Source organism: Protopterus annectens, chromosome 7.part1, assembly GCF_019279795.1.
Source record: "Protopterus annectens isolate FY-2018-M chromosome 7.part1, PAN1.0, whole genome shotgun sequence".
In the NCBI taxonomy this organism is placed as follows: domain Eukaryota; kingdom Metazoa; phylum Chordata; order Ceratodontiformes; family Protopteridae; genus Protopterus; species Protopterus annectens.
In genome coordinates this window covers 404068585-404085299 of record NC_056740.1, presented here as the reverse complement: position 1 = coordinate 404085299, position 16715 = coordinate 404068585, and the positions used below count along the sequence as shown (strand labels likewise).

Here is a 16715-nt window from a genome sequence, read left to right as displayed (position 1 = left end):
TTGTGTTCCAGAAAATCTTAAGAGTTCTGTTAGTGGTTGTCTTGGAGCTTAGAAAAGTATTTTGATTTGTCTGAGCTGACTTTTTGCTTAGAAAGGTTCTAAAACTGTCTAAAATATTGCCATTCCTAAATTGATTTTGATGACAAAATGGATCTTTTAGGAACGGAAGAATGATTTTAAATAAATGTGGGACAGAAGAAAATGTATGAAATAATGTTGAATATTATACCATGATGGAAAGTATTACATTAGGTGGGTTGAAGAAGCTCAGATTCTGAAAGGACGGTTCTCTTCTGTACTTCATAAGACAGAGTAAGGACTTTTGATCTGCTGGAAGAACAGGGGTGAAGTGAATTACAGTAAAATAGAAAAGGAGAAATGCAGAGAGTTATTTCATAGGTGAGTACTAGGCTAGCTGCTTTCGTGGGCCATTTGAAGCTTAGTCAATTTTCCTTCTAAAGGTGAGAATCAAATCCTGTATGTTGTGATTTCAAGGTAAACACCTTAACCCTTATTCCAACCCTTACAGAGATTTATCCATGTGAAGATGTCAGCACAATGTCAAGACAAGTGCCCTGGCTGACATCACGGGCAAAGTTTTATTCATACCCTGCACACACTGAAAACAGGCACAAAGATCCTTAAAAAACAGGAACATCCAGCTAAAACTCTGGACATCGAATTTGCATAAAAATTGAATATCAAATAGCACAAAACTCTTCCGGCAGGAATGTGGAACACAACTCAGAAACATGTTTAAAAAATAGAGTGAAAAATGACTGAAAATATTAGCAGATTATCAGAGATAGTGTAAAATATGTAGACATTAATAAACTGTATTGCAAAATTCTGCAACACAGAGTCATTTATTTTTGCTTCAAAGGGAGATTTAAAATGTGTGTCCTCTTTCTTTAGATTATTGTTGCTACTAGTATGTTGGTCATGTAATGTGATTTTCTGAGTACTAGACAGCTTCACAAATCACACATGATTAGGGGGATTCAGAAAATTGTGTGACTGGGGTAAATCAAGCCTGAAAATAGGGATATACCTCCAAAAATAGGGGCAGCCCAAATCAAACCTGAAAATAGGAACATTCCTCCAAAATAAGGACAATTAAAAGGTCTGGTTTTTACTACTGCTACCCTCCTGAGAAACAGCCATAACTTAAGAATTTCACAGAAAATGTTAGCAGTTAAACCAAATTAGGCACGGGCATCTTAGCAGAATTGTTATGTTTCTAAAATAAAATTAAGGGTTTTACTTTAGTTATACCAACAAAAGCCATGGTGGTGAAGGGGTAGCATTGTTGCTTCACAGTAAGAGGTTCTCCCGTTCGATTCTTGGCTGGAGCGCCTGCTGTATGGAGTCTGCATGCCCTCCCCACAGTTGAGTGGCTTTTGAAAGACATGCATAGAATGGGCGTGCCTTCGTTGAAGGTTGGGCTTTGAGCTGGCACCTCGGCACCCATAAAAAATCTACTGCCAATCATTAGCAGACCGGAGTTCCGCTGTGGCAACCCCTAACCGGGAAAAAGCTGAAAGAAGAAGTAAACTTTAGTTATACCAACCCACCAAAAATACAAAGACACCAGAAAATTAATGTTGCCTGTCATAACATTCCCAACTGCAAACAGTTTGTGTCTTTCAGCTTTTCCCGGTTAGGGGTCGCCACAGTGGAACTCCGGTCCGCTAATGATTGGTAGTTGATTTTTACATGCCGAATTACCAGCCCTGATGCACAACCTTCAATGAAGGTACACCCATTCACGCATGTCTCCACGCAGAAGAAGCTCTAGCTGAGAAATGTACCGGACAGCATCTTCCTGTGAGGCGACAATGCTACCGCAGCACCAACTACAAACAGTATTTTCTGTTATATCTTTGTAAGCAGGGCTGGCATCTGGTTTGATCTCCACCGATTGTTTTTAAAGGAGAGGGAGTTTGGGGGAGGTGCTCAGAATCTATTTACAAATAAAATCAACAGAACGACAGCTTGTTAGTGTAGACTGAAGATACATGCCCTGAAATACAAGCACTTTGTTCTAAAAGTCATGCAAATGGAATGAAAATAATCTCAAAAATGTTTGGGTGTGTGTGTGTGTGTGTGTGTGTGTGTGTGTGTGTGTGTGTGTGGTGGGTGATGAATTGTAAAACTATGCTACATAAGGTTTACCAGAGTGTTTTGAATGAAATGGCCGGCAATTTGGTAACTTTCCTAGTACAGCATCAGCACGTATTCTATATGTAATTGTGACCTAAAGGGGAACCATACCTCTCAACTAGGTGAGAGGTAGGGAGGTTGGCATAATGGTTAAGGTGTTTACCTTCCAGACACAAGGTGCAGGGTTTGATTCTCAGATGGGGTAATTCGCTAGACTTTAAATGGCCCACAAGGGTAGTTAGCGTAGTACTAACCCTATATTAACACATAAACTGTCCAGATTTTCGGTTCATAATTTTGGTCTGTTCCTCATAAAATCTGTGGTTTTCCATCAAATCACTGGGATGATCTGAGGACTGAAGTCCCTAAATAATGACATAAATTTGAGTTTCAGACTTCAAATCCTTCAGAAAATGTATGTTAACACAAACCCTTCACTCTAGCAACTTTCTAAGGTTATAAGAGCAATATTTAAAATAAGTTCCTATTTTTGGGCCTTTGTCCCCCCATTTTGTCGGGCTTTGTCCAGATTTCTTGCACTAAGAGATTAAGAGGTATGAGGGGAAGACACAAGTGTTTCAATTAAGAGTCAACGAAAGGACAGACACAGTGCAGACAGACCACTTGACTATATCTCTGTAAGAAGGAAACCACTGAGATTTTTCACTGTACAATGGTGAGCATTGCTTATTGCAGGCTGTTCTACATTTCAGTGCACAAACCTGACACACAAAAAAATCTAACTAAAAGTAAGCCAAAATTATTAGATGGAAGGTCAAAACTGAGGGTTTTAATTGGAAGACTACAACTTCTAGAGAAGGTTTCCCCTCAGTCTCTCAAGGATAAGTGACCGTGAAGTGAAAATAAGCAGGTGGGATTGAGGGGGATGCAAAATCCTTGACCTTCACCCCTCACACACACTGTTAAAACACTCGATAATTACCTTTTGGCTCTGCTTTTGAGATTATTAGGATTTTTTTTGCTTCAATCCTCTGATTTCTGCATTTTGATGTCCCAACAATATTCTTACTTTACAAGAACTAAGTATTTTCATCACTATCTACATTCTAACCTTACACATTTCTCATCTGTAACTTATCACTGGTATTTTTCAGCTTATGTTGTCATTTTGTTATCTATGTCTACCTAATTGCCTAATTGCCTATTACCTCTACCTCCATTTGTATTGTTGCTCTGTAACTTACTTAAATAATACTTGTATTTGTAACAAGTATGTATATGTGTGTGTGTGTGTGTGTGTGTGTGTGTGTGTGTGTGTGTGTGTGTGTGTGTGTGTGCGCGCACACTCTGCTACCTTACAAGAGATCCCCTGATCTGTTTCTTGTTTAGGCTGTCTTCTATGTGGAATCTGCACATCTTTCATGAGTTTGCAAGGGCCGTCCTTAAGAACCTGTTTTTCTCCCTCACCCCAAAGACTTGTGATAGTTCATAGGTTAGTACTAGGCTAATTGCTTTTGTGGGCCATTTTAAGCCTAGCCATTTACCCCATCTGAGAATCAAACCCTGCACCTTGTGTTTGTAAGGAAAACACTTTAACTATTATGCCAACCTCCCACCCGAAGTTAGTTTTGCAATTCCAAAATTGTCCCTAAGTATGCGCATCTGTGATGTCTCTGGACTACCGAGGAAAGGCCTGGTGATGTTTCCATTCCCCCAGCTCTGAGGATGGTGTGGCTGCTCACGGGGGAGAAATAGGAGACAGAGGCAACACAAGTGCACTGGACTGATGGATTAAAACTGTAAGCATCCCTGAAAATGCCTATAATTAAAGGTTACAAAAACGTTACCTGGGAAAGGTCTGCAAAGTGGGCATATATCTCAAATCCTAAGATCAATCAGCAACCAGTCTGCTGTGGTTAAACTTCTGGAGTTCTAGTGACATCAGAGCAGGACTAAATTTGGGTCTTTGCTGAGCTGGGCAAAACAGAAGAACTATGAAGACCAACATCGGATGTTTTTATCTGTTGGAAGCTGTTTATTCTGCACCATCATTTGGGTTGGAGGCTAACAGGAACTGTTCACTAATGATGCTGTGAATAAAGTGGTGGTAAATCACTGGGGACTAAGAGGACACTTGGGGGATTACACAGAAATGCAAGTATACTGATGCCTGGATGCCTTGTGTAGGCAAATGGATAAGTTTAAACATCATAACTTTGTTTACAAAAGAAAACCTGGAAGCCAAGTTTATGAAGTTCCTGACAGACCATATCACTGTAGGGTAACAGTCACTAACAGGTTGGTGGCAGACCCATGCAAGGGACCAGATGGCAAAACGGATTTAGGTTCATATGTTCATAGGTAGATACAGTTAGATTGTTAACAGTCTAGCCAGAACATCCCAATATGAAGAGTTACCTTCTGCCTCAAGGAGGGTTACATAACACAGGCCTGAGTGCCCATCCAATTACCTACGTTAGTCCTGCATGCAGCTAAGATATTGCTTTCTTAATATGTAATGGCAGCATATTTCATATGTAGGGACTATATGCTGTGATAAAAACCTAATGCACCACCATATCCTGCTAACTGATTGGTAAAGATTGAGGTCCTTTGTATGTCTTTGAGGAACCACTAGTTCTATGAAGACACAGTAGAGGGCGAGATCTTTCATAGGCCAAATAGACAAATATAGACCACCAAGGAGAAGTCAGAAGAAAACAGAATACAGAGATAGGGCAGTCAATTGGTTTGGTTAACTAAAAGACTTGAGGCCTGTAATTTTTTTGATTAGGAACATTTGAGCTCTCCAAAGTCGAGTGGTATGTTTTGAAAAGTACATGCTAATAGGGGCAATAAACTCAATAACAGTGTAGATAAGAGATGAGTACAGTGTAAGTAAGATCTCTTGGCTCTGAATAGGATAATCTTAATTATCATTATGGGCCAGACAGAAGGATTCTATAACTATACCGGAGACCACAATGGTGCCTAGGTCTCTAATGACACTATCATTCTTGGGGGATGGGTGGGTGGTCATCTATGTAGTATGATGAGAAATCATACCTTTTACCCATGTCAGCTGTACTACAAGTTCTGGCATTTAGTTTGAGGGCACTGTCTTGGCAGCAGTGGTTTTCAGTGCCCAGGTCACCCTTAAGAAACTTCAAATTGGTAAATGTTTGAATAACAACCCCCAGGTTACACCTATCAGCAAATGTTGTTAACTAGAGACCTCAGATATTGGCTTGTAGACCAGAGAAATAAATCCAGATAAAACAGAACTCAACACCAAACCTTAAGGAATCCACTTGTGCATTTTGCTTACTGAGGTTGCACTATGTCAGAAAAATATTCATTTATATATATATATATATATATATATATATATATATATATATATATATATATATCTAATGCTTATTAGAAGCTAAAAGGGTTAACACATTTTCATTCTATTTTATGTACAGCTTAAATTCTGTATGAAATTATGAGATGATTTTTCAAACCACAGTATGCTTTCTGAAACTGCAAGATGCACCCTGGCCTAATATTTGCTAGCACAGCAAAATTCATGTTTATGCCTTTTTGAAATGTACTGAGAAGCAGGTGATTATCTGCTAGGTCAGGAAAATGAATGAATAGTGTATGACTAGAACAATACTGTTTTCTATAATATGATTGAATATGAACAATCAGCTCTGTTCGTGTTATGAGAACATGCACAGCTGCGGAAAAGAAGAGATACATGAAACAAAAGACTGCTTGAAGAATCTGTACTTGCTTTGTGCTCGAATTAGCTATAGTACCTTGAATGGTAACATAACATAGTGGGAAGTTGTATCTAACCAGTGGTCACCAAGGCCACGTTGTTTTTCTTAGGAAGTTCTTCATAAAATTGATAGTGCAAGCAGAAAATCATGGACAAACAGCTGCTATGAAATGATGATGTTAAAACTTGTGATCTGTTGCGTCAGCTTGGTAGGCAATGTCTTGTTAGAAAGTGTATAAAGATGGATTTACTTCCTGATTTTAGTTAGACAAACTCTGTATTAGCACGTTTTTGTCTCCTTGCTGCAAGATTAAAGTGCCTTAATCTGAACCTGCCGTGTATTGATCATTTTTGAAGTTTATTTTTCCCTTGACACACTAGTAACTTTAAATTTGCCATATTCACAGCATAACAACTGTCAAAACTGCTTGAGTTATCCTTTCAAATGTGTTTACAAGATTAAGAAGGTATGATCTACATCTGTTAAAGCCAAAGTGATGTGGACCCAAGACTAAGAGTTCACCAATGTTCAGATATATGAGGTCAGAAATACCATAATTCACTGCTTTGCAGCAAGGCTGGTAAAACTAATAGGTGTATAATTGCCGGGGTCAGTGGGTCAGTGCCTTGATCCCCCTTCCCTTTTGTAGGGGCATCATGGTTGTTGTTTTCCAGGCTTCAGGGATTTAACCTATTGCAAGACTCCTCTTAAAGAGATTTTCTATCATGAACAAATTCTGAACAGTGATGGTTGCTGGTTCTTTATTTCCTAATGTAGTTAAAGAATAAGTTATAATTGTTTTTGGTACCAGCAGCCATTATGAGTTCAATATTAGCTGTCTGCTTTCTGCCTTTAGTTTTTTTTTTTTTACCAGAAAGCTTGAATACCCTTTTAAGATGAGAAGCAGATGACCTTCTTTAAAAACTTTCTTTCCTTAGTTGGCAAGTTTATTTTCACAGCTATTCTACCATAAGGGTTTGTTTTTAAAAGTTTCCCCGAGTATTTTGAACGTGCTAATAGTGCTTCCTCTGTACAAATATTTAGGTAAACATTGAATCTGATGATAATGGTTCTATCTATAGGGTCACTCTGGACACAGATGTACTAGAAATTACTTCAGTGTATAAGTATCCATAAGTCATTTGCTTTTGAGAAGTCCCCGAATAACAATGTATTTGTTTGGGGGATACTCTCAAGTGTTATATGTGAACCGCACCAATATGTGGTCTGATCAACTGATGGAGGATGGTACATGTGAAGCTACATATCCATCCATCATCAACCCCTTTTGCCATTTTTATACATGGGGTCGGGGTGTCACTTCACAGTGACAGTAATCTCGAGCCGTGGTTTACACCGCCGGGCGACTAGCCCTGAAGCTACATATGAAGAGGCCATATTTATGAGGATAAGATGGAGGATATTATGTCCCCTAGTTGGGATGTTTACCTCCTACATAATTCACATTCATACAGTCAAGGAAATACTGGGCATGTTTCCCATTTGTACCATAAGTGCCCCTAGTTTATTGCAGGGTAATTGAAGTCACATAGAATGAATATATTAGGGTTTTCGGGGATATCAGTTAAGGAGTTGAGAGTGCCATCATGATCTTCTGGGGACATGGAGGGTTAGCTACTGCTGGCTATGGAGTGGAAGCTGATTTTGTTGGTGTCAACCTGGATTTCTAAAATTACGGTCATGAGGAATCTGCCTTGATGTGTGTGCATGAGTGTGGAGGCGGGGGGTTCTAACACAGTTCCTCATAGGTCTGAATGCTTGAGGAATACAGGAGAACATTTAACTGCAGTGAAACAAAGTCTCTACTAGTGTGGACATAAGTATGTGTCTGAGCTACAAGAGTAGCTCAAGCTAGGCCCCCTTTTTGCGAAGACTCATGGCACTAAGTGCAGCACCTTAATATGCTTGGAGTTGGGGCACTTCAATATGCTGGACATGGTGCTGGAGAGCATGCAAACCAATTCCAATAGGTGAAGCCAGTTCATTTATTAGATGCAGTACAAGGGTTAGAGGAAAAGAGGCCAAATTCTAACAGCGAAAAATAAGGCAGATGCAATGAAATGCTTTTTATACTTATAAAAAAATAAAGTAGGAAAAAATGGATCAAGAAAACAAACCTTCACAGAATTTCACTTCTCTTCAGATTTTAGTAGCCATAATAATGTAAATCAAGTGTTCCACTGGCCATACATGACATATTGCTGGGATAAGGGTCCAGGGGCAGTCATGTTTGGTGAACATACGGTAGGACTGCATCTGAACAACAAAGGCATGGAAGTAGGAAGATAAGAGTGACAGGATGGGAGTGAGATTTTCTCTGGTCAGGGTTTCCTATGTGCCAACATCTGGCATGAATGTCTTTGCTTTACAGATTATAAAATGCAGTTTTAATGTTGGTGAGACACTAATTTCACCAGAGCTATTTCCAGTACAGAGGAGGAGTCCATGTTATTACAGTACTACTTACTGTCACACTCCTGTTTAAGGGAAGCACAGGTGAAATAGGGGAAGCACAGGTGAAACAGGGGAAGCACAGGTGAAATGGGAAGCACAGGTGAAACAGGAGAAGCGCAGGTGAAACAGGGGAAGCACAGGTGAAACAGGAGAAGCACCGGTGAAACGGGAAGCACAGGTGAAATGGGAGAAGCACAGGTGAAACAGGGGAAGCACAGGTGAAACGGGAAGCACAGGTGAAACAGGGGAAGCACAGGTGAAACAGGAGAAGCACAGGTGAAACAGGAGAAGCACAGGTGAAACAGGAGAAGCACAGGTGAAACAGGAGAATTTCTAAACAGGACAACTAGAATAGTGGGGGTGCTGAAAAGGAGGACATGAGATGAGAAACTAAAGTGACCCAGTACAGAGACCATTGAAAAGAAGTGCATGTATTAGCAAGCGAGAACAAGTACAGGAGAACATTTTGTAATTCAGAAAACTACAATAGTGATCTTCAGAAATGTAAGAATGTTCTTTCAGCAAATGGGAAATATGATGCTAAGTCTAAACTTGTAGTATATCTTGAATGTATTATTCTTACTCTGAAGAAATGAGGTCCAAAAACCTTGGACTTAGTATTTAAGGGACATAACCCCAATGTCAAGGGTGTAGGGAGGGGCAAAAACACACTTTCCTGGTGTCAGAGTTGGCCTTGGGTCAAATGGCACCCCCTCCCCCCACATCCCATGGTGCCTCCCCTGGTCTTATCACATCCCAGCCTCCCTACCCCAGCTATATTACTTTTTTCTACCTTTTCTCAAAATCATGCCTTATTCTTAAAATGTTTCCTGTGTTCTTTCAGCACACCCTAGCTTGCCAAGGCAGCAATATATGGGTTGGGAGGGTGGCCTAATGGTTAAGGTGTTTGCCTTACAAACAAAAGGTGCGGGGTTTGAGTCTCACAAGGGATAATTGGCTAGACTTAAAATGGCTCGCAAGGGCAGTTAGCTTAGTACTAATCGATGAACCTATGAACCCTGGAGGAAATAACTGAATTAAGCTAGGCGTCGACAGACAGCTAGGTCCCAACATGCCAAGGGGTTCTAGATGCTCTTATTTGCATTTTAAGCTATTTATCAACATTTAACTGTGGTGGTGGTGGTGCTGCGGTAGCGTTGTCGCCTCATAGCAAGATGTTATCCTGTTCGATTCTCAGCTAGAGCATCTTCTGTGTGGAAGCATAGGTGAATGGGGTGTGCCTTCATTGAAGGTTATGCATCAGGGCTGGTAACCCGGTATGTAAAAATCCACTACCAATCATTAGCGGACCGGAGTTCCACTGTGGCGACCCCTAACCGGGAAAAAGCCGAAAGAGAGAAACAATCAACATTTAATCTAGTAATGGTCTGAGCAAAATTCTTAAGTAAGGAAACATTTGTTTATTTATTTTTTTCTTTTTATGGCAGAAACAAGTTATGTCTCACAAAATAACAGTTCACAATAAACTGAGAAGATAAATTCTTATGAGGACGCATAAATCATATCTAGGTTTACTACTAATATAAATAAAAATATTTAATTTAACTTGTAAGAGAAACAAAAAATATATGAAATGGAAGAGAGGTCAAACTACAACTTTGAAAACTGAATTAAACAAGCTGGACAAACAGATTAAGAATAGTGTGAGACAAGATCAAGAAATTTTGAGCATAATAGGAAACCTTTTTATAGAATACATAAGATGTGGAAGAAGTTGACACACACAAATTGATAAATTGTGTGCAGATTCTAAATATTCTCAGACACAACAGATTATAGATACATTTACAAAATCTTATGCAAAACAGTTTGGCTCCACAAAGGGGGTGGTAAGTTGTCCTGGTGACATCCAAGTAACCCCAGAAACTGGAATCAAATTAGATTAAATTCAAAAAGAACTGCACAAACTGGATCCAAACAAAGCACAAGGGGAAAGGCTGAAGTGGTAACAATGACTTGAGAACACGTCAGCAAGAACTTACAGTACCATTATATCTATTATTCACTAGGTCATATAAATATGAGGAGATTCCTCAAGATTGGAGACATGCACTTATTAAACCTGTCTTCAAGAGAAAGTGGAGTAGGACCAATCCAGAGTCATATAGACCCATAAATCTACTTTCATGTTGTGGAAAAATAATGGAGAAGGTAATATTGGATAAGTTATTGTCAGAACTGGAAAGGTTGGGACTTGAAACCATATATCAGCATGCATATGTTGAAAATAGATCTATTACCACTTGTGACGTGGTGTTCTATAACAATATAATAATAGCTATGAATGAAAAATGGTGTTGTAATCTAATTTATATAGATTTAACTTCAGCACTTGAAAGGGTCATACACACAACACTGATCAATAAATTAGTACAACTAGTTATTGATGTACTCTTAATAAGATGAATAGCTGCATAACTTACAAATAGGACAGTGCAAGTATCGTACAGCAACTGGACAGGTGAAATGTTTGGTTACAGTCAGGGTGTCCCACAGGGCTCTGTCCTAGGCCCTTACTTGTTTAGATCGCATCTATCAGACCTAACATTTTCATCTGAGGTGTTCTACAGTCTATATGCAGACGACCTGAAATTGGGTTAATTGATTAAATGTGTTACAGATAAGGCATGTCTGCAAAATAACTTGACTAAATTGACCATTTGGGCACAGGAGAATAATATGCTGATAAATACATCAAAAGCTAAGCATGTGAGATTTGGGAGACATAAAAGGGCGGTGCAGTGGTGCAGCGGTTAATGCTCTCGCCTCACAGCAAGAGGTTCCCCGGTTCGATTCTCGGCTGGGGTGCCTTCTGTGTGGAGTTTGCATGTTCTCCCTGCGTTTGCGTGGGTTTCCTCCCACATTCTAAAGACATGCTTCTGGAGCGTTTCTCCCCGGGCCTCCGCTGAAAACAGGATCTGTGGAACCTAGTCGGACTTTCCCAGTCAACAAATGTTAAATAAATAAAAAAATAAATAAATAAATTAAATGAAAGGTGAATATTTAATACAGCACATGGTGATTGAAATTGTTGACTCATTTAGGACCTGGGTATATGGGTAGAGCCAGCTATGAGTTTTTCTAATCATGTCGACCAATTGGCTAATGATAGTTATAGAACTACAAGTTGTATAAAAAGATTTATCAGGTCTAGGAAATCAAACATAATGAAGCCATTGTTTGTTAGTTACATTAGACCCAAACTTGAGTATGGAATAACAATATGGAAACCCTATAGGAAAACAAGCATGAATAAAATGGAAAGAGTACAACATAAATATACCAAGGGCATCCATGGATGTGAAAATCTAAGTTATTATGAAAGACTAAAATATCTGAACTTGTACAGTGTCTCTTACAGATATCCAGGAGGAGATCTTATTCAAGTATATAGGGCATTTAGAGAAAATTGCCTCTGGGAATGTTTGGGGTTATCAAAATGTACTATAGAATCATCAGACAACCTATGTATAAGATTCTATAGGAACGAGAAGTGTACTGATTGGTTCTCTGAGAGTAGCTGATGCATGGAACCAGGGCCGGCCTTTGGTCAACTAGTGCCCTAGGCAAAAAGGGTCCACAGCAGCCCACACACCACCAGTGCTTCATCCTGGTGTACCTACACCATCCAAATTACTGGAAAAGCACACCTGCTAGAACAGTGCCCTAGCCGTCCACTTAGTTGGCCTATGCCTAAGGCTGGCTATGTATGGAACAGACCACCAAATTACATTAAAGCAAGTGCTAGTTTAGATATTTTTAAGAACAGCCTGGACACTTATTATGGGAATGAGTGTTTTGGTATATTAGCAAGCTAGAAGGGCATTAATGCACATGTTTGAAATATTTGTATCTATGTATGTATGTTTGTATGTAAAATCAGAAATAAAATCAGCTAAGATCAACTATGAAAATAAATTGATTAGTTAAGTCCACAAATAAAGAAGCATTTTACAAATGTAGTAACTTGCTGAATACAAGGGCATCATCCATTCCCGTTATTTCCAATAATGCTGTAATATTAACTGATGCTTACACTATAGTGTGCGAGATTAATAAATATTATTCTCCCCTGGATTCACTATCCTTCTGTGCAGGACTAGCTTAGTCTTGCACGGAAGTGGCCGTTTAGGAGTAGGACGGTAGTGAGTCATGCATATTAATGAAGGCGCGCTGCTGAGCTCCTAATCTTACACGGAGCATGTAAGAGTGCAGAGGGCGTGTCTGACAGCAGAGCTCTCAGAATATACATGCCCCTGCAATGAAGAACAGTAGACAAGTCATAAAAAATGAGCGAGACCGCTCACAGGTGTATGCATACCCCCAGCAACATCACCCCACGTGTACAAGAGCAATAGTTGAAACAACAAATATAAAGATTTTTTATTTATGAAGCAGATTAAATTTAATCTTAGTTATGCGGGTTTGCCTATTGCTTAGCTATGGTTAATGCAGCTTAAATGGCAGAAGAGAATAAAAAGCAAGATATATGCAAATGAAGCAGTACAGCAATAGTGTAGTGGGCAGAGCATTCACCTTACGAGCAGTCATTACCGGTTCAAGTCCCACTGCAGTACATTCCATTTTCCATGTCAAATCACTTTATGACCAATACTTTTAGTTGCATAACCTACTAAATAACATATATTTGTGAACTGGAGTACTGCAATAAATGCAGAATTAAGGTGTCAGTGTCATAATGTTGCAATGTCCACAGATAATCACACGTGCCCCATACAGTATATGTACATAGGAAACAGGGGTACAAATGTAAGGTAAAATGTGTAATGAATGATAATTCCATACAGCTTCCAAATCCCCCACCTTCCCAAGAATCATTAGACATTACTGTCTAAATTAGTGCAGTGGTAAGTGGGAGTAAGCACTAGTAAGCAAGTGTAAGCACTATTAAGCAGTAGTAAGTGGGAGTAAACATATTTAAGCACCAGTAAGTGGGTTTAAACCCATTTGCGTGGGGGTAAGCAATGCGCACACAAGTTAAGCAATATTGAAGCTAACACTCTGTAAGCATATCTAACCAAAGGTTAGCATTGCTTACCTTCACACAAACCCGCTTACAACTGCTTATAAGTGCCTTAATCACTCTGTATGCAACAGCCACTGTTCTGGCCAGACACAAAATAAACAGCCTTTGCAGGCCTTGAACCCAGGGCCCTGTACACTATAGTCACAGTAGTTAACCACTAAGCCATCACAGCAGTACATTAGATTGAGGTATCACCAAACAAATCCTCACTATAGGAAAATCAAACTGAACATGTGAAAGGAATCTATATACAGTCTTATGTTGTATAACCTACTACATAACATAATTATGTGAACTGGAGTACTGCAGTAAGCCTAGATGTGAGGTGTCATTGTAATAAAGTGTTGAAGTCCCCTAATAAAGACAAGGACCCCATACAGTGTACGTACGCATGAATCATGGATACCAGACACATATATAACATGTAATGAATAATAAATCAATGCCAAAAAGCAAATATAATGCAAATTAAATATTAAGCGATGCTAAGCATTGCACAGCCCAGCTCAGTAGGTGTAAGCAATGTGTAGGCCAGCTAACTCAATTTGCCCATTGGTATACCCCTTTAAATAATGCCAACCTTAGGTAAGCAGGTTTGCCCATAGCTTAGCCTTTTCAAAACCATCCCAATCATGGCAAAGTGTGATACACTGGCCCTATTTAAACCCAACATGCAAGAATACATCTCATGACTGGTTGTAGCTTCCCCTTGCAGGCACTTTGTCTGGAATGGGAGAGGGTGTGTGCTTTTGGGCGCAGTGCTGAGGCATCCAGGAATCCAGAGTCATGGCAGGACTTTTTGTGAAAGACCATGAGCAGAGACTGCTGCAGGGCCAGTACCAGGGTTCCCAATATAAAGCAGAAGCCTGGGACCATCTCGTCCATGACCTCACCAGTGCCACTGGCATACCCCAAACTGGTGAGCAGGTCAAGCATCACTATGCCAACCTGAAGTGGCGAAAGGGGGATCTCTTGGATCAGTGAATCGAAGAGGCTAGGAGGACAGGGGCGGTCCCAGCTGTGTGTAAGTATCGCTCCACTACCTGTTTAATAATTGCCAGCTCATGTATATTATGGATAGGTATGGCTAAATATGCCTCTTATGTCCTTCACAGTGGCATGTGAGCGGGCTGCAAACCAGGAGGCCCATGGATGTCGCTTAGAGCTGTTGCAACGCGAGGCATGTTAGTAATACTCTTGCATGTACTGTCATAGGAAATAAATCTAAAAGTATTAGTAAGTTAATTGCCTGTATAAAACTTGTATTGTTTAAGGCAAGTACTGTATACACCAGAGAATATGGCAGGGAGAGTCTCATATAGGTTGTATGTAAATAAAAGCATAATAGCCTGACAAAAAAGGTCTAACTGCTGGACTGCATGTTTTTACTCTGGTATCATATTGTAATGTAGATTTGCATTCACGTAATAGTACTGTTGTATTAAGCACTGTTACCCACACTGTGCAACATAAATAAAAGATGTGGGAATGTCTGTATATGACTGGTGTAATCCCAAGAGGTCGTTTAGTACAACTGAAAGAAACAGAAACAGAAAAGAAAACAGTGAAAAGCCAGACAACAAAATCCAAAGGACATGCAACTGAGTTGAGAACTGTTGTATTTTTAGCATACACAGCCATGGTTTGAATCCTGGGAGTGGTAGTAGGCTGCATACAGAATCATACTCCACAACTGTACAGATATGTCCAGAATATCCAGTAAATCAGCCCATATCTGCTGCCTGCCACCTTGTTCCCTTGGGAAATCAGTGGGATGATCCCAGATGTTTAGGCAGCAAACAAGAAATACAACTGATTGTTGGACATCTATAAGAACAAACCTGTCACTCTAGCAACTCCCCAAACTGTTATGAGAGTAATCAGCCAAGAATGTCCCATCTACACCCCCATGTTGTCAAGCTGTGACCACAATGTGTACAGCAACAGAGTGAGATGTATGTGCATAATACTAATGTGGAATCTGGTAATCTGTGTGGCAACATTAAGGTAGTGCTAACAAACATTGCTCCCACAGGTCCATCAGATACGAACACTGTGCCTAGAAATAAAAGATTGATAACCTGTACTGGCACTGCTCACTCTGGTATTGTATGGCATTGTGAGTGTTGCAGTTGGTCTGAATAATAAGGTATTATTCATCACTGTCACCCACACTGTGCTACATAATAAAACTGTCTAGGAAATCCTGTATAAGAGTGTTGTAAGTCACTAAAGGTTTAAGAGGGCAATAGTCTAAATATGTCCCAATTCACCTGCATGTGTTCAAGAGATGCCCAGAGTCTGTGCAAAAAGAAATGGACAGGTATGTGCATAACATCAACCTAGAAACTGGGAGTATGTGTAAAAACAGTTAGTGTTAACAAACAATTCCTCCACAGGTATACCAGGTAAGAGGTGTATACTGCAGGTAAAAGCAGTTCATGTATATAGTTGTTGACAGCCATACTACTGTCCAAAGTAAGGCAATAGGGTAGTGTACTAACACTTGTAAGGTACAGATAACAGCACTGACTAGGAAAGTAATGTGAACTACAAGAATATACTAGTTGTTAATTGACATTCCCCCCCCCCCTCATATTTGCAACAATAAACTAAATACCCAACTCAATTGGTATGTGCTGACTTAACTGTAATGTTGGGACATATGTTCTATTGTTTGATAATTATTTATATCTGTTTCTATGCATGTGCTATGCTGAAATACTCCAACATTGGTAGCATGGTGCCATCAATGTACCTGCATGCTGTTGTAATTACCACTGTGGTCCCATATATGCATGTGTTCTGTTTGCAATGCAACTGTTCCATATCTGGTGCTTGGGTTAATGGGAATATCTATGCATGCTGTTATACCTAATGCTGGAATGTGTTGACTATTACTAAACCCACATAGGTTGATAAAACATAAACACCATAGCACGTATGGGAATGCGGGATCCAGCGAAACCACCTGTGCCACTTCAGCTGGTCGTGGCACCGGGCACCAGCACATCTGGGGCCCAAGTCGGGACCTCCTAGTCCATTGGTCCTGCACCACCATTCGGATGGAACTGCCTCAGGGGATGGGACTCACCCCCCCGGGAGTGGGCGCAGACAGGAACATGTCACCAGGTCCAGGTCGTGGTGCGTAGTGAGCTCAACCGGGAGTTTGGAGCTCTGCTACGCCAGCTCGAGGGCCGCATGTCATGACTAACGGGTCGGACTGGCTCTCCAATTCAGCCCCCAGCCCAGCCATCTTTGGGACTGTGAAGGTG

General features: G+C 40.1%; 1 protein-coding gene across 2 annotated transcripts in view; it reads right to left on the bottom strand.

Annotated features, from left to right (window-relative positions):
- Positions 1-16715, bottom strand: part of LOC122807796 (ubiquitin-like modifier-activating enzyme 1) — a 2541412-nt gene that overhangs the window by 214787 nt on the left and 2309910 nt on the right. The window lies entirely within an intron of this gene.